This window comes from Aedes aegypti, chromosome 3, assembly GCF_002204515.2.
Source record: "Aedes aegypti strain LVP_AGWG chromosome 3, AaegL5.0 Primary Assembly, whole genome shotgun sequence".
In the NCBI taxonomy this organism is placed as follows: domain Eukaryota; kingdom Metazoa; phylum Arthropoda; class Insecta; order Diptera; family Culicidae; genus Aedes; species Aedes aegypti.
This window is the reverse complement of record NC_035109.1, coordinates 193,509,578-193,528,752: the sequence shown is the minus strand read 5'-3', so window position 1 is coordinate 193,528,752 and position 19,175 is coordinate 193,509,578. Positions and strand designations below refer to the sequence as shown.

General features: G+C 36.9%; 1 protein-coding gene across 5 annotated transcripts in view; it reads left to right on the top strand.

The window, feature by feature from the left end:
* The window catches only part of LOC5574435, a 45,238-nt gene that overhangs the window by 8,690 nt on the left and 17,373 nt on the right, over positions 1–19,175 (top strand). Inside the window, exon 1 of one of the 5 annotated variants that reach the window (XM_021848843.1) lies at positions 12,124–12,322. The exons of 2 other annotated variants lie outside the window; for them this stretch is intronic. The gene's annotated coding sequence lies outside the window, so the exon portion shown is untranslated. Of the gene's footprint in view, positions 1–12,123; positions 12,323–12,351; positions 12,590–12,618; positions 12,709–19,175 lie in introns of those variants that run through there. 2 more of the 5 variants (XM_021848844.1, XM_021848842.1) reach the window with 2 other exon arrangements.

Below are 19,175 nucleotides of genomic sequence, written 5' to 3'. Positions count from 1 at the left end.
GACCAAATGATGAAACAGAAATCAATTGGGTATATATATTGTTTGACTTGTTTTACTGGACGTCAATCAACTGTTTGGAACAAATCCATTTTTACATTGTCAATCTGATGCTTGCTCTACACTCAAATGTTGGTAAAATATTTAGTTTTCTGTACTACAAGCTCCATTACGTATCGTTTGTGTGTTTAATGTTCGATTTTCGAATGTTAGGCTAGAAATGAAATACCTTTCATTAATAAATATAAAGCATAGCATACCAAATGAACTGGGTTATAACAGTATGAGTATTGTTTTGAACACATGCACTTGTATTCTGCATTCAACCGGTTTAAATGGTAGTGGTTCAAAATACTGCTAAATCTGTCATTCATTCACGATACACTTGACATATTGTACACAAGAACCTACAAAGAAGCATTATAAAAAAATTGTCAATTAAGTACATCATATATTTCAAATTTAGTAATTTACGCATCAAATTGAAAATGTTTACTCCTTCACAGTGTAAAAAATGCATATAAGGATAACACATTTACAATATCAACAAGTTCATGAAGTTGTGAAAGTTTTCGTATCTCTTATATCTATTTGTATTGGTGCTTGCTGCAGGTCAAAACAAATCCACACTTGTGTTGGCAGCATGTCCGGAATTATTCGCAATAAAATCTTTCGTCGATTCATTTGATAACAAACCGTTGTATATCGCTGCTTGGTTACACGCTGATTCAAAATAGCTTTTTGTTAAGACAAAAAAAAACATCATTGTTTCACACATTTTTTAAACTAGTTTTTTTGTTCAATATTGAAGCAATGCTCAAGAAAATCTATCATTGCATTACACTTGCTATATCTAATGCAATGATAGATTTTCATGCGAGCTTATTGAAATTTAAATGAAAAAACAGGTTTTTATTTATTGATAATTGCTGATGATTGAATGATGGATTCATGAACCTAAACAAACGTATAGGTACGGATAAAAAAACTTTATGACTTTAGGCAAAAATCTATTTTTTTTCAGAGTTTCGACCCATTAACCTATAAATTGAAATTCAAAGCGATGACACATATTTTTTCGATATCAATTTGCTTAGAAGTTCAGTGAACATGTTTAGGTAAAAAAAAATATTCTAGCTTACACTCAAAATTTGTGTTACTAAAAAGTCTAGAAAACCCTCATAGTTTAAAATTATTTGATAGTAAATGTAGTAATTATGTTTGAGCAGAAATAGAAATTTTGAAAAACACTCAGTATTTCTTTTACCGTAAAACGGGGTAACTTTGATAGTTTTTTCGAAAAAAAAAACTTGAATATTTATGCATACTGTTTCAAAGAATTATAATTCATATTTTTAAAACAAGCACCGCCATCCTAGCTATCGATTGCAGTTGATAGATTGCCAAAAGATTTATTTTGAATGGATGAATATTTTTTCATATAATCGAAAGTCGGTTTTCTGTTTTGGGGTAACTTTGATAATGGAGTATAAATCGAACAAAATTGAATGAATAATGAAACATTTATAGAGCATTGCATACTCCTAGGCGTTAAACGTTATATGGAAATTTCTGACGTAGATTACAAAAAGGGTCCCAGTTTGTGAAAATGCTTTTCGCTAAGAGATTTGAGACCATATTCAAGTTCCATTATAACTAGGCTGTCAAGGATGAGTGACAAACGATTAAAAACTACATCAAATAGTGATCGTAGAACAGATTGTTTATAAGCGTTTCGAAAATGCTAAAACCGTATCAAATTGTAATATCCGCATATAAAACCTTAAATGTTTTCGATTCAAATGAAAATAGCTCTCACATTAAGTGTCATACTAATATTCTTTAGTTTTGCATTCGTTTTGCTTGACCGATTAACAAAAATTATGATATTTCGTTTTGTATGTGGTGGGCAACGCACTATCAAAGTTACTCGCATTATCAAAGATACCCCGTTTTACGGTACTTGAAAAAAGCTATTAAAAATCTTGTTTGTTTTAGACTCTTTGCGCCTGTAAATCAAAAATCATGGTGGTGACAGGTTTTTTTTCTCAACATTGAATGTGGAAGTCTAGTCAATACGTTAGAGCATAATCAATACTTTTTGTGTACATTAAACATTTATTTTACTTGAAAGCAACGAAAAAAACAAGGTTTAAGCCTGTAAACCGAAATGCAAAGCAATGACATGTTGTTTTTTTAACAAAGTTTGCTTTAAGATTTCCTGTGAACATGTTTGAGCAGAAACATAAATTTCAGATAACATTCCAAATTTATTTTACTTTTAAACTAGGAAACATCCTATTGAAATCTATTTCTAAACCCAGTTACAGAAGTCACATATTTAGTACCGTAATCCGGGGGCAAATTGATCACTGGGGTGAATTTGATCAGGTCGGTACCAAATAGCATTTCCTTTCAAGGATGCTTAATACTTCGCTGTCATCACAGACATTCCATATATTCTGGTTTATAGATGTCTAATGATTATTTTAAACTGTTTCATTTTTATTACGGTCAGTTTTGCAAAGAAATATTCACAGTTTTTGAAGGTGTTAGCAATACTGTTGGAAATGTCGGTACTAAACAATCCGCTGGTGCTAAGCCTGCATGTAAACTTTGAGTGTTAAAAATGTTACATAAGCTTCAGTGAGAACTGCTGAACTCATTTTTGAAATCGCACAGCATTACAAGAATAGTTTTTTGCTCATAAAACCGTTTACTGTTGAGTAACGTGCTTATTTCAAGGGAAATTGCATACATTTAGGCGTATTATTCAAATTTACAAAGTTTAATTTGGTAATAAAATGATGATATACACGAGTTGTAAGAATTTCGACATCATTTTCAGATTCAGGAGACCCAAATTTAGTAGACAGGGAAATTTTACATTCTAAAATACGCTTTATTATATAGTGATCAATTACACCCCAATGTGTCATTTTCATTTTTTGACATTAAAATTATTTTTTTGAAATTTTAAATTTTATTTCATAAAAAATCGATTACATAAACCGATAGAGATCAATGAAGTACTGATTTTACCGAAATAAATTTGACAATTTGTGAATTCCAAAAGAAAACATGACAAAAAGTTGTGAAATAGTGATCAATTTGCCCCCGGATTACGGTATTATTTTTGTTTTAAAAAAGTTGTTTTGTCGTTTTTCAAGAAAAATAAATTTTGAATGCGATCACAAATTTCAATTTCTGTTCAATCATGTTCACTAGACTTCTATAATAAAATGTATGGTGAGAAAACAAGATGTCAGACATCGCTTTAAATTTCGATATATTGGCAAAAAACGGATATTTCGTACTTTAGAAATTGAAATAATTTCAGTGTAATCACAAATTTATATTTCTGCACAAACATATACACTAGACAGTCATGGTTCAGTCGAGAAAACCTCCAGTTATCTTCGTGTATCTGAATTTTGCTTTATAAACTTTAAAAATTGATATTTTCCGTACTTTGATAATTAAAATATATTTTAAGTGTAATCAAAAATGTGTACTTCTGCCCAAGTATGTTCGCTCGGCTTCTACAATCAAATTCATGTCAAAAAACTACATGTCATAGTGTCGAATTTCGACTTATATGACAGGTTGAAAAATAGGAATTATCTTGATTTCTCGAGTAAAACAAATTTTGAGTGAAATCAAAAATTTATATTCCAACCCAAACATCTAAGTTGGAGTTCTGGAACTTATTTTTTGCCTATAAAATTATAATTTATCACCTTAAACATTGTTTAAATTGTGCCACAAATCCGTACCAGATAAAACTGGGAAGTATTTTTTTGTTAAATAACTTTGGGGTGTCCCAAAATAATGTTCCTGATAATGTTTTACGATTCAACCAAATAGACTTTCCTGTGCTCTCTAATCATGACATGATATTTGCTTCTTTAGACATAGAGGTATATACCGGGGTTCCGAGTTCTTTCCAGTATCGTGACTATAACCGTGTCGATATAAATGCTTTGCGAGAGTCACTGCAGTTGGTTGATTGGGACACTTTTTACAGTATCGACGATTCTGATATACTTACTGAATATTTCAATGCTGTGATCTGCGAGATGCATGAAATTTTTGTGCCTGTACGTACTGTTTTAAGAAATCTAAAATCGAATCCATGGTTTAATAATAGCATAGCAAAAGCGATAGTTGATCGCGATTTATCTTTTAAACAATGGAAGGTCTCATCAAACGCAATTGATCATGCTCTGTTTAGAAGATTACGAAACAAAGTTAATTATCTAATAAGAAAAGCAAAAACTGAATATTATAGTTCTCAAATTAATACGAACTTACCCCCAAAACTTCTCTGGAAGAGATTGAAAAATTCTGGAATCAATACAACTACTAAATCCTGTAACAATGTTGATGCAAATGATATAAATAACTTTTTTTGTGAAACCTTCGGCGATAATGATCGTTCTTTCAGGCCTATCCATAGAAACTCAGAACTACCTGCTTTTAATTTCCGTAATATCGATGAAGTCCAAGTTATCAATGCTCTATTTGATATCAAATCTGAAGCTGTGGGTCTTGATAATTTATCGCTAAAATTTTTAAAAATGTGCTTACCAAGTATTTTACCACAGATAGTTTATATGTTCAATACAATCATATGTAGCAGCCGTTTTCCCAAGTGCTGGAAGCAAGCAAAAGTTATTCCTATTAAAAAGAAACCCTTGTTAAATTCAATTCAAAACCTGCGACCCATAAGTATTTTGTGCGTCTTGTCTAAAGCTTTCGAAGCTTTGCTTAAAAAGCAAGTTTGTGAGCATGTTGAAGAATATAATCTTTTGACTCGTTTTCAGTCAGGTTATCGGTCTAAACACAGTACGAAAACTGCCATGATGAAGGTTTTAGATGACATTGGAATAGTGTTGGATAATGGAAAACCAGTAGTTTTAGTTTTATTAGATTTCTCGAAAGCGTTTGATACGATCTGCCATACTAAACTGTGTGCTAAGCTGCAAACTAATTTTGGTTTTTCTTTTGAAGCTACGCAATTGGTTTATTCCTATCTTACAGAACGCTTTCAGTGTGTATACAATAATGGACTTTTTTCTACGTTTATCCCAACTACATCTGGAGTTCCTCAGGGATCTATACTTGGGCCTTTTTTCTTTGCATTATACATTAATGATTTACCAAACGTGTTGAAATTTTGTAAAATTCATATATACGCTGATGATGTCCAACTCTATTTTGATTGTTCGGAATTTGACGCTAACACCAATTCGAGGTACATTAATGAAGATTTGGCAAGGATATTGGATTGGTCTGTTAGAAACAAACTTTCAATAAACGTTGAAAAGACGCATGCAATGTTTTTAACTACTCGTGCCAACAGTGAAAACGCTCCTATGTTATGTTTAAATGGAAGTTCTTTAAGGTACGTTGAGAAAGCTTTGAGCCTTGGTTTTACGATTAAGAATGATTTTAGTTGGGATGACTTCATTCTTCAACAATGTGGAAAAATTTATGGTAAATTGAGGACACTACAGCTTACCGGATATTTTTTCAGTGCTGAAATAAAGTTAAAATTATTCAAAACCTTTATTTTTCCCTTTTTTGTCGCCTGTGATTTTCTTTTGCCGCAAGCATCAGTGAACGCTACAAATAAACTGCGTGTAGCTCTTAATGCCTGCGTGAGATATGTTTATAATCTTAGCCGGTTTGATCATGTTTCACATTTGCAGTGTAAATTAATAGGTTGTTCTTTTGAAAATTTTGTGAAACTTAGATCTTGTCTAATTATTCATGATATTTTTACACAAAAAGAACCTGATTACTTACATAGTAAATTAGTTTTGAATAGAAGTGGAAGAAGTAATAAATTCATACTACCAAGGCACCGTACGTCAAAGTATGGTAATTCCTTTTTCGTTAGGGGTGTTGCATATTGGAACTTGTTGCCAAACGAATTAACTATGCAATTATCAGGGATGGGATTTAGACGGAAATGTTTTGAGCACTTTAGATAAATAGTAGTTTATTTAAACACGTATATTAGAATTTTTCAGAAATGCGTGCTTTACCGAATGTGTCACTTTTGTTCTACAATGCATCAATGTAACATAGAAAAGACAAATCGTCTTAAGTTACTTATTAATATAAATAAATGAAATGAAATGAAATGAAAAAAATACCATTTTGCCACAAAACATAGGTGCTAAACCACCATACGGTAGCTAAGGATGTCACAATCAAACCTTACTCTGAGAAATGACGTTTAGAGGTTGCCCTTTGAGATTTAAAAAAAATAGATTTTCGGGAGTAATGTAAAGAAAGATATTTCTTGTTCAGCAAAATTTCGTAAACCCCAAAGTTTTTATATATTTGCAGATCCCTAGGGGTTCAAGCTATCTGGAAAAAAAAAATCATTACTGTTTGTTTTGCGCGAAAATATTGCAAATTGAGTTCCTGAATGTTTGAAAACTATGATTTTTTAGTACATTATTATTTTATATCATCAAAAGTGGGTATCAATCTTAGGAATCTATGACAAAAGGTCGAAAGAACAAAAGGTCGAAGAACAAAAAAGAAGGGACAAAAGGTCGAAAATCTTTTTTCGAAGAAGGAAAAATTTCCCACCATGCAAATCGTTTTCGAATTTTTGTCCTTTCGACCTTTTGTCTTTCGACCTTTTGTCCTTTCCACCTTTTGTCTTTCGACCTTTTGTCCATAAACCCAATCTTAGTATTATTCTTTACAAATGAGATGATGGTGAATTCGGTAAGGAAAAACATTGCTCAAGACATCATATCGCTAATTTTATGCGTTTTGGTAATGTGACTTTCTTTTTTTTGCAGTATTTCATACACATGTGATCCAATCTTCAACACGTTTCCAAAGAAAGTGGGCATCGTATTCGACATATAACTGTTGTTGAAGCTGGTGCAAATTGCTGCAAAAAATTTGAAAATCGCTTAGAAAACGACGGATATATGCATTGTTAAAGTTGAACTTTTAACATTTTCCGGACCCTTCATAGTTATCGTAAATTTTCTTCCAATTAGTTGAGTTGAGCTATTCCAATCGAAATTATTTTTTACAACACTTACCGTCTCTAAAGGATCAAGCAGCACGAATTTTGTCTTAATAAAATGCAAAATTAATTCTATGGAACTGTCAAGTTTTTGGATTCTCATCATATTTTATGGAATACATAATTAGGTATTGATAACAATTTCGGGACTTAAGTGCAATTGTGGGATATATTGGGAATTAACGGGTTTCTCATGTATACCTAAATAAGCTAGTGTGCCATGCGATATTTCATATCGCAGCTCACAGATTATGTGAGACACGAGATGCGGATACGTACAAAATATATCTTAGTGAGCGAGTCTCATGAGACATCTCGTGAGGCTCGTCACATGCGCTTACTAGGAGTACTTTTATGCAGTTATGTTTGCCTAGTACAATAACTCCACGGAAGCATACGACTTCGGTCTATACCTATGCTTCTTCGTTGGCCAGCCCAAGTTTTTCGATTCAAATTCTAGAATCTCAACCGCGTTGAAGTACATCAGTCCTTTGAAACTGCCTACGGGCAGTTTGATCCATAGTTTAATCCCTTTTCCTTGCTTCTGAAACCTTCGCCTGCGAGGCTCAAATGTACTGTCACATTGAGATTTTCTCATGAGACGGCGCATGAGCCAGTGCAGATGTGATCATTTGAGCTAGTACATTGCTACATGAGATCTAAAAAAATGTGTCTCACCATAGCACGTGCTCAAGCGCGCGATTATTTTTGTGCGCTCATGGCAAGCTGATATCAAGCTCTTGATATGAAGCGCGTATACATGATGAATTAGGAGGAATTAGATTTTTAGTTGGCGTAGTTTCCAGTATTTTTTCATATTCTCAACTCATGTAGTACCGTTTTGACTCATATTCCGAACACTTAAGGACGACAGTGACTTCAATTGCATCTGCTGAGCATAAATTACCTGATATTTGTGTAAATTTTAATTCCTTCGCAAAGTTTAACGGTTAGCTGTTGTTTGTGCTACTAACAATGTTTATTTTAACTTGTTTAGTTTTGTTTTTACGTAAAAGTACCCAACAACATTTTGATTCACATGCCGAACACTGTGTCCATTCTGTCTCATATTCCGAACACCTTGATTCAAATTCCGAACAGCACGAATAAATCGTATTCAAAAGAAGAATTTCGCAAATAAATGTATTTGAGCTTGTTCTACTGGTGTCGAACCAGATAATCATCACTACTCCAGAGGTATAAAATAGATTGGAAGACGTTAAAATTGAATTGCAATTGACTGCCATTCCCTTGTAATTTGATGACATATTTCAGCGAAACATGTCAACCAAATCGCCATACAAAAACCGAGTGTTCGGAATATGAGTCTGTTCGGAATTTGAGACAAAACGGTAATTCAAAAGGGGCAGCTCTTATTCTACATTTTTCGAATCAATAAGTATCTAACTCATTGTTGTCATGCACCAATTATGTCACCATTCAGGAAAAAGGAGGTCAGGACAGTGTGACAAGCCTTACAAATTATTAGGTTTTTTTTTGCAAAAAGTATGATAAAAGGGATTGGAGATTTTTGAAAAGGTTCCAATTTAACATGACATACTTTGTGTACCATCCCATTCGAACGGTCGTAGAGGCCTAGATGGTCATTATCGTTTATCTTAGGGTAGCGGAGTGTGCTTCCACAGTAGAACACGAAAAACAAAATTTATCTTTTTGTATAGAAATGTGGCTTGTACCCTCCGGGGCAATGCGATACAAAGGCCCAAGCGCTCGAGTTCGCTTTCGCGCGTCCGGGATGATTTTGTTTTTTTTTTTCTTTTCTCGGTTTACGCTTCGTTCTCCGAGCGGAGACTGTATGCTGTAAGTGAAGCTGAAAGTGGATTTTGGCTGCTCAGTCATTTGGTATGCGTGATAGCTATCATCTTTACGCACAACAGGTACCAAATATTTGATTAATTTACCTGAAAGACGGATAAGCAAAATATGTTTTAGAAGAATTGAGATAGACAATTGGTGTCTTAGGCAAATATGTAGTCAATGTTGATATAGGAAAATTTGTCCCAGATACATTGTAAAGATATTAGAAAAATGTTATAGCAAAAATGTTCTCAAGGATTTTCCACAGATAACATGAACAATGTTTTTAATGGCATTAAAACAAAATTCTGAAATTTTAATAGAGATTCAATCATTTTTAAATCCATACCTACTTTCAACTGATGGGAATTACTTGCGATTCTTGGTAGTATAGGAATAGTGTACCAACAGCTGAAGGCATTAGACAAATTGGATTTTTTTTTATCTTCATGAACGAGATTCAGTCCTGTGCTACTTTATCAACTATAACTTTTACGTCATAAGTGATTATATCGCGGATGGGATGTGATCCCAGGTCCTCAGCGTGAGAGGCGTGTTCTTCTTCTTTCTGGCGTTACGTCCCCCACTGGGACAGAGCCTGCTTCTCAGCTCAGTGTTCTTATGAGCACTTCCACACTTATTAACTGAGAGCTTACTATGCCAATGACCATTTTTGCATGCGTATATCGTGTGGCAGGTACGAAGATACTCTATGCCCTGGGAAGTCGAGAAAATTTCCAACCCGAAAAGATCCTTGACCGGTGGGACTCGAACCCACGACCCTCAGCTTGGTCTTGCTGAATAGCTGCGCGTTTACCGCTTCGGCTATCTGGGCCCCACAGGCGTGAGAGGCGTGTGTTCTAACCTTTACTCCAGGTCCGTCCCCAAATTGGATTTTTGGTTAGGATGAAGTGGAGTCGTAGCCACAACTCCAATTGTCTTATTCTTCTTGACATTAACGTCCTCACTGGGACAGAGCCTGCTTCACAGCTTAGTGTTCGTATAAGCACTTCCACAGTTTTTAACTGAGAGCTTTTTATGCCAAAGTTGCCATTTTTGCATTCGTATATCGTGTGGAAGGTACGATTATACTCTATGCCCAGGAAATCAAGGAAATTTTTATCACGAAAAGATCCTAGACCGACCGGGAATCAAACCCAGACACCTTCAGCATGGCATTGCTTTGTAGTCGCGGACTCTAACCACTCGGCTAAGGAAGGCCCCAACTCCAATTGTGTAGAGCACAAATCTGGGAAAAAGACATATATTCAAGCTGTAAACATGATCGATTATATTTCACTTGCTGGTGGTGATAGATCATATTGTCGGCGTGAACGTTTGTCTGTTTCTTCACATTTGTGCTCTTGAAATTTCGAGGTTTTGGGTTGGGGTCGAAACTGTAATTCAGAACGGGTTTCACCAGTTCCAACCTAGGTTCAAAAACCGAATTTTTTTCAAGATGTTACAGATCACACAAAATTCGGAAAATAATCTATAACAATATGCGTTATGAGGGGGGGTGGGTGTTAAAAATGGCCATTTTTGGCGTTATGAAATTTGTAAATAAACTCCAAATGAATCAAATTTACACAGTAAAAATATGTTGTAAATTTAAGTTTATTTTTATGCACAAATTTGGAACATCAAAATAAACGTAAATTTCAACGACAAATCTATTATTTTTCAATTGAATTTACTTTAAATTTACACAATCGTGTAGCATTCAAGCATTCTCAGTTGAAAATTAAATGTATATTTGGATAGTTTTACAAGATGCTGTAACAATACATGAACAATACATTCTCATTACGCAACTGTTTTGAGTTGCGTAATGAATCATAACACAACAGTTTTTAAGAAATTGTAAAATAATGGTGAATTCATTCCGATATAATTTTTAATACCCTCAAGTGGTCTTCTACTAAATTGCAAAATAGTTATTTATGCAACAAGGTGCAAAATGATGATTTTTTCAGCACGAGTCGTACATTTATCCAACGAGGCTCGCCGAGTTGGATAAATACGACGAGTGCTGAAAAAATCGAGTTTTGCAACGAGTTGCATACAACATTTTTTGCAATAACGAAAAATGCCGGTAAAGTTGGATTTTTGGGGATATTTCAAGAAAATCCACATGACCATCCATGCTTTGTAGCAACTCAGTATTTCTCAATCAGGTAGGCTGTGGAATGACTGTCACAAATTTTCACACTTTTATTGCTGATTCTATTTTCAAAGACAAACCAGGTAAGGACGCCCTGCTTAGGATCTTCAACCATATTGTATATGCTGAATTGCCAAGATTACAAAAACCGCCCCATGACGCTCCCGTCCTTTTTTATAGTGAACCTTTAAATCCTCTACTTCCGCAAAACTCAGAATCCCCACGGTCAACCTGCTTCTGATTCTAGGATCTGAATCCGATTTAATTCGGTTCGTCAAATGGATAAAGAATCAACTTATGTTCTGATTCTACATCCATTTGATGAACCGAATTGAATCGGATTCGGATACTGAAATCAGAAACTGGTTTGAGAAAATAACAGCATTTCAAAAAATCACGTATGGAGGTGCTCCGACGCCGATTCGGTAACTTCCAAAACAGTACTGAAAAGTGCTACTTTTCGATACTGTTATTAGTGCTGAAAAGTAACACTTTTCAGCACTGTTTGTATCGGTAGGAAAAGTAGGCTGTTATGTAGGTCATTTCGTTGATAAAAAGTAAGCTGATATGCAATCGAATTGCAAAAAATATTGTACGTTACTCGTTGCAGAACTCGATTTTTAAATCATTCTGCAACTTGTTCCGTAAACTACTATTTCTGCATATAACCGTTTGAATATTTTTTTTTTTCATACTTCCCTTACAACTTTGAACGGTTTGCGTAGTCTCAGATTTCATTTGTACAAATTTAGTATAAAACATTACAGTAAGTAACTTGCTAAGTTAATGAAGCTCTGCCCGGAAAACTTGCATTATCTGCATATCTTGTGCCTTCAGTTCAAGATCAATCAGCCCCACAATACGGTAAAGTTTTACTCTCGTTGGGAACATCGACCGTATGGTTCGCTTGTCCTCTGTATCGTGCAATGAACACTATTCGGTCGTCGCCCATTCTATGACCTACACCAGTTGATGATGAATCGCTGTTTTCATGCCGTTCATTCATTTTTTGGATTTGCTCCTAGCTAATACCCGTTCGCCCAGTCAGCGTCTTAGATGGGTGTATGCTCGTCTGGAAGTGTTTATAGAGGATCTATTTGGGTTCCTCTAAGAAATGTGTGTGCGTTAGCAGAAATAATGCTCAATGGTTCAATTTTTATTGAACATTCATTAAGAGACGATCAAGTTGATAGATTGCGCAGATGAAAGTGACTTTGTTGAAAGTAAATGTGTTGTGCCAAAATTTGACTGTAAGAAAAGGCCTTTATGTGATTTGGTTTGTATGTTTATTTTATTGAAGAGCTGTTAACATTACATCATAAAGAAAAACTATTTAACGAGTTAATCAAGTATCGCCAATAAGTAAAACATTAAAACATGAGATACTTGACACCTGTGCTAGTGAAATCGCATCATACTAATGTTTGGCCTCTGGTGCATAGCACAGTGTATGAAATTGGCCAGTGTTACGTGTTTTGCCGACTGTGAGAGTGTTACGGGGGTGTCTGGTCCAGTCAGTGAATTTGGTGTACGATTATATCCGCAGAGTGAGTTGCTATGCTACCTGTCATTGAATGCAGGAACTATGTTGCTTCGGCTTTGAATGGCAACCACTGTGAAGTGTGTCAATGCAAGCGCAGAGTCTTCAGTCAAGGTGAATGTTTAGGTAAAGGAACCAAAAAAACTTAAAAGTGAAAGTGATTCCTTAGCCTTAACTAGCTTGACCGAAAAGTATGTCTACGTATGAAGTAATGGATCAATAACTCAATGATACGCCTTTATATATTCATATATCACCAAAATTGACCAACTTAACTGTGTAATTTTTACTTTTTTTTTTTTAAATTAGGTCGATAATATTTTTTTTGCAATTCGATTGCATATCAGCTTACTTTTTATCAACGAAATGACCTACATAACAGCCTACTTCTCCTACCGATACAAACAGTGCTGAAAAGTGTTACTTTTCAGCACTAATAACAGTATCGAAAAGTAGCACTTTTCAGTACTGTTTTGGAAGTTACCGAATCGGCGTCGGAGCACCTCCATACGTGATTTTTTGAAATGCTGTTATTTTCTCAAACCAGTTTCTGATTTCAGTATCCGAATCCGATTCAATTCGGTTCGTCAAATGGATGTATAATCAGAACATAAGTTGATTCTTTATCCATTTGACGAACCGAATTAAATCGGATTCAGATCCTAGAATCAGAAGCAGGTTGACCGTGGGGATTCTGAGTTTTGCGGAAGTAGAGGATTTAAAGGTTCACTATAAAAAAGGACGGGAGCGTCATGGGGCGGTTTTTGTAATCTTGGCAATTCAGCATATACAATATGGTTGAAGATCCTAAGCAGGGCGTCCTTACCTGGTTTGTCTTTGAAAATAGAATCAGCAATAAAAGTGTGAAAATTTGTGACAGTCATTCCACAGCCTACCTGATTGAGAAATACTGAGTTGCTACAAAGCATGGATGGTCATGTGGATTTTCTTGAAATATCCCCAAAAATCCAACTTTACCGGCATTTTTCGTTATTGCAAAAAATGTTGTATGCAACTCGTTGCAAAACTCGATTTTTTCAGCACTCGTCGTATTTATCCAACTCGGCGAGCCTCGTTGGATAAATGTACGACTCGTGCTGAAAAAATCATCATTTTGCACCTTGTTGCATAAATAACTATTTAAATATAGTTCTTAAAATTCATGAACACAAGAGTGCGTATGTACAAAAACTTGATCGAATAAAAAATCTTGCACATATATTGACTTAGATTCCTGATTTATAAGCCGAGTCGATCAATTCGACTGAAAAAGAAACGCCCGACACAACACTGTCAGTCGAATTTGTTGACCAGAGCGGCCTAGCGTAAAACCCACGAGCCACATCTCGATAACATTGAAGATTCTTCCATATCAGTCCCGTTGGCTGTTTTACTAACTTAAAGTTATACCATATCAAAGCCAAATATATCCGCTTTTGATTCAATTTAAAAAAATAGCTATTCTAGCAGGTTTTCTTTTTAAAAAGTTACTATGACCATACTTTGAAAATAAAAAAATCAGAATTGAATCGAAGAGATGCTCAAGTAGAATTTTCCTTTCTAATCTTCCTTCACTATTGCAATTCAATTTTAATCTATCTTGAATAAAATTTGTTCCGAAAAGTCTAAATTGGTATAACACATGCCTCAGAGGATTCTCACAGAACTGAAAGAACTAAGAAAGATAGGCTACAAAAACTAGGTGAGCTAGGTTACCCTATGAAATGAACGATTTTCTAAATCATGTTCTATGATTTTGACGTATATGGCGAGTGCAATCAATGCAAACATCATATTTTGTACAACAAAGATACAAGTTTTGGTGTTTTCTTCGAGTCGAGTGAAGAATTTGGTAGTGCTTCGTGAGGCCCAAGCAGGACAGTTCGGTTTTGCGTCGTCCGATAGATTTTGCTCACGGTTTCGCGCGTGTTTTCGTCGCCGGAGAATTTTTTTTTTGTACCCTGCGTCTTGCTGGGTAGGTATTTGGGAAGGCCCAAGCAAGACGGTTTGTTTTCGGAACGCCAAGAAGTTTTGCTGTCAGTGTCAGTTTTGTGTTCAGTCGAGAATGGATTACCAACTGGTGAGTTCGTTTCATGCTTATGATAACACATTTTTTCTTGAAAGCGTAACTTTTATGTAATATTAAAACAAACTTTGTATGGTTCGTCACTATAAGTGTCGGCATTATGCTATTTTCTTATACAATTTCAATATACATATATTTTTCTCTTTTTGACATTATTAAAAATTATCTTTTGAATTGTTCGACATTGTGAATGTTGACGTATTTTTTAAAACTTCTACCATATCGAGACAAAATGCACAGTAATACTCATATGTCAGTTTCAAACAAACTATGTATGGTTCGTCACTACAAGTGTCGGCAATATTCCTGTTTCATATAATTTGAAATATATACATGTAATTTTCAGTTTTCGACATTAATAAAAACGTCTTTTGAATTGTTCGACATTATAGATGTTGACCTATTTTTTAAAGCTTCTACCAAAAACTTCTCGAGACAAAAATACAAAACTAACTTTAAATATAAGTCGTATATTTCCCCCTTGTCCATGGATCGCATCACCGACCAGAGGTGACTCCCAGATCTTTTCCTCCCTCACTAATAAACACCCTTCCCGTGGTGATTGTGGAGATGCAGAGGTATTCTCGGTCTCTAGAAGCAACAATCATTACACCCTAACATTCCTTCCCCATCCCAACTGACTGTAAGGACTTGGCCGGCGCCGTTATTGATCAATAATATTAGATCTGCTAAAATTGCACTTCGAGAGTAAGCGGAAACTCCCATCCCTTATTCATTTGGATCGTAGTGCAATTCTTACCAGTTCCGATCAATCACGGAGTAGCAACCATTGACATGTACAGTCAGTCTATGCTATGCTATGCTTTCTTCGAGTCGAGTGAAGAATTAATTTGAATGAAAAATCTGGCGGCCATCTTGAATTTCGACGCAATCTTGGTTTTAAGCAGTAGAATGAGTTTTTCACCTCGCTAGCAGTCAACATGTTAAATTTCGAGGCTACCACTGAAACAGGTTACGCATACTCTTCTTATTATTCTTATTTTTACTAACTGCCTTTACTTCCCTACTGGGACCGAGCCTGCTTCTCAGCTTAAATAGCTACACAATCAGATATTTATGAATCTTTTTTGGTACCAGAATGATTCTTCGGCAAATATTGCAGGGGCTTATTTTTAAGGTTGTTCGTCTGAAGTCACTGTCAACTTTGAAATTCGCCACAAATGTGTCGATTGATTTTTTTGACAGCTTTAACTCAAACAGTACAACTTAAAAGAACAGCCTATAACTCAAAGGGGAAATCATTGATTAAAATTTTACACTGGCATTTAACAACCTCGAAGGAACAGATTGAAAGAATAACAAATCACTGATAGGAATGTTAGTAGTTATTACGCCGACAACTATTTTAACACTACCAGGAAACTTCGCTTGTCCTAGAAAGTACGAGGAAGATGGATTTTTGAGCTCATCGCGAGCGTCCTTGAAGAATTTCTTAAAGAGCATCACTGACTTTCGTGGAAGTGGTACATTCGGGAAACTGGTTTTCGGGGTAATTTTCCATTCAGGGTAGTGTGTCATTCGGGGTAATGGTTTTCGGAGAGATGGTTTTCGGGGCAATGATATTCGGGGAAGTGTTATAGGACCAAGAAATAAATTTAACGTTTGGAATGATACTAATAAAGGAATTAAAAAAATGGATCAATATTTACAGTAAAACGGGAAAAATAAAAAAAAAAGTGGATAATAATCTTTGAAAACCTGTTGAAATATATTTTAATAGCAACAGAGTGTCGCTTGACGACTGTTCATTTTATAAAGTTGACACTTTCTTCATGCTTCATCGTAATCGGATTTCTGTTAATCGTTCAACTAATATTCTACAATGTTATGCCCTTTGTCACGAAAGGCTCACTCCTTAGTCCACAAGAGCAAATGGCCTGCCAAATGAGATATATGGAGGCGAACTTCGACATTTTCTTCTTCTTAAATTTGTCGTCCACATCGTACTTGCTCTTACCGATGAAAAACTCCAACCCCGGAATTTGCTTAAAATCGGCTTTTATATACGTTTCGTCGTCCATCACACAGCAGCCATATTTCGCCAGCATCTTCTCGTAGAGCTTCCGTGCCCGAGTATTAGCCGTCGATTGCTGCCGCTCATCGCGGTTTGGGAAGTTCTGTACCTTGTATGTATGTAGTCCAGCTCTCTTCTTTGCATTCTGGACGTAGCTCTGCGATATGCCGATCTTTTTAGTCAAATCACGGCTTGAGACGTTGGGATTTGCTTTAATCATCCGCTTCACCTTTCCCAACGTCTTTTTGTTCTCCGGTCCCGGTTTTCGTCCAGCTCCTTTGCCGTGGTTCAACGTCACCCGCTCCTGGAACCGCTTCAACCACGGGCCCTCCAAGCGTGTCACCCCATATATATAAACCGTGGCCAACATGATTTTGACATTTTTGGGAATTTGACGCTTTTGGGGAATCTGACAGTTTTGGATTGTTCACGTTAACTTATAACTACTCATTAACGTGTGTTTAAGCTGGGTAAGGCGCATAATGACGAAATTGATTTTAGTGTGCTGTTGCTCAAAAGTTACACGATTCCTAGAAATATGCAAGTAAATGAGTAAAAAATTGTGTAAGCCACTAAATAAAGGGAGAAACTATCTTCAACGTGTTTTTATTGTAAGCTACGCTGAAATCGTCTTTTGTTGGCCCCCTGGCTTCAACACTCTTTTTTTTTTACAAGGTGGAAATCTGCAAACAGATCCCCTGAGAAGATAACTCAGGGAATGCGGGGATGACGCACCAACGACGACCCGCTAAAACCAGCCTATGCACTGTGCATGAGCAATTCATTTAGAATTGCTCAAGTGGTGAACAGTGCATCGACATGACCCTTGGACTCAGACCCTCATCTCCCCGGAACCACCTTACGGTATTTCTTCGGGAAGGGACCAGTGCATATAGCACAACACGTGTAGCAGAAGTAGCCTAGGCAAACTGCTTCTCCTAGCCGACTTAAACAATGTTACAAGGGACCAGCCTCGGCAGGGCTAATCCTCTGCAGCCAACTCTTGGTCGGCGCGCCATAGACGCTGCAATTCTAACATAATGTGAGTGACAGCCGTAGTTACTGCATTCCAGCACTCGGCATCCGCACACATTCTCTCTATAATATTGTCGGGGGACGTGTCCCCTCCGCATGTAGTGAGCATGCGACCTCTCACAACAATGAAACGGGGGCAATCGAACACGACATGCTCCGCTGTTTCCTCTACACCAGCACAATTGGGGCACGCAGGAGATTCTGAGTGCCCGAACCTATGCAGGTACTGTCTATAGCAACCATGTCCTGACAGAAACTGCGTCAGGTGGAAGTTCACTTCCCCATGGCTTCTACCATACCAATCTGACACATTTGGTATTAGTCGATGGGTCCATCTACCCTTAGTGGAGTTATCCCATTCCTGCTGCTAGCTTCTGAGCGTTTCCTCTTTACACGTGTCGCGGACTCCTCTGGTACCCCTTTGGTTGAAGCATTGAACATCTTCCTTGATGATGAGCCCGATGGGCGTCATCCCGGCTATGATGCACACGGCCTCTTTGGATACCGTCCGGTATGCACTTGCTACTCTTAAGCACATTATCCTGTACGTGTTTTCCAACCGCTTTAGGTTTCTGTTCGTTCTAAGCGCTTTTGACCAGATTGGTCCTCCATACCTTAGTATGGATAGCGCCACGCTTGCCAGCAGCTTGCGTTTGCTGGCAATTACAGCAGAGCTGTTAGACATCATCCTCGAAAGCGCCGCTATAGCCGTAGATGCCCTTTTACAAGCATATTCAACGTGGCCAGCGAAGCTCAGCTTGTCATCGATCATTACCCCAAGATGCCTAAGGGATCGCTTGGACTCTATGGTGCAATCACCTACCGAGATAAGCGCCCGTTGCTCGGACTTGCGGTTGTTGACCACCACCACCTCAGTCTTGTGACGGGCCAGTCCTAGTTTCCTAGACTTCATCCATTCCTCAACCAGGGAAATAGAGTGCGCTGCTGTCAACTCTACTTCCTCCATCGATTCACCATAGACCACTAGGGTGATATCGTCGGCGAAGCCAACAATCTTAACACCCGTCGGAAGGGGCAGCCTCAGTACGTCATCGTACATCGCATTCCATAACAGCGGGTCCAGGATTGAACCTTGAGGTACTCCCGCGGTAATTCGAACGCTTTTCTGCCCCTCCTCTGTGTCATACAGTAGAATCCTACCATCAAAATAGCTTTCTAGAAGCTTACACAACTGCACCGGTACCTTGAGGCGGTGAAGCGCGTGTGCTATTGCTTCCCAGCTTGCGCTGTTGAACGCATTCTTCACATCCAGAGTGACAACCGCGCAGTAACGGATGCCGCTCCTTTTATGCTCGATTGCCACCTCAGCTGTTTGAACGACCGACTGGATGGCGTCCAGAGTAGATTTACCTTTTCTGAATCCAAACTGGTTGTTGGACAGGCCGTCCGCACTCTCCGTATACGGTACTAGTCTGT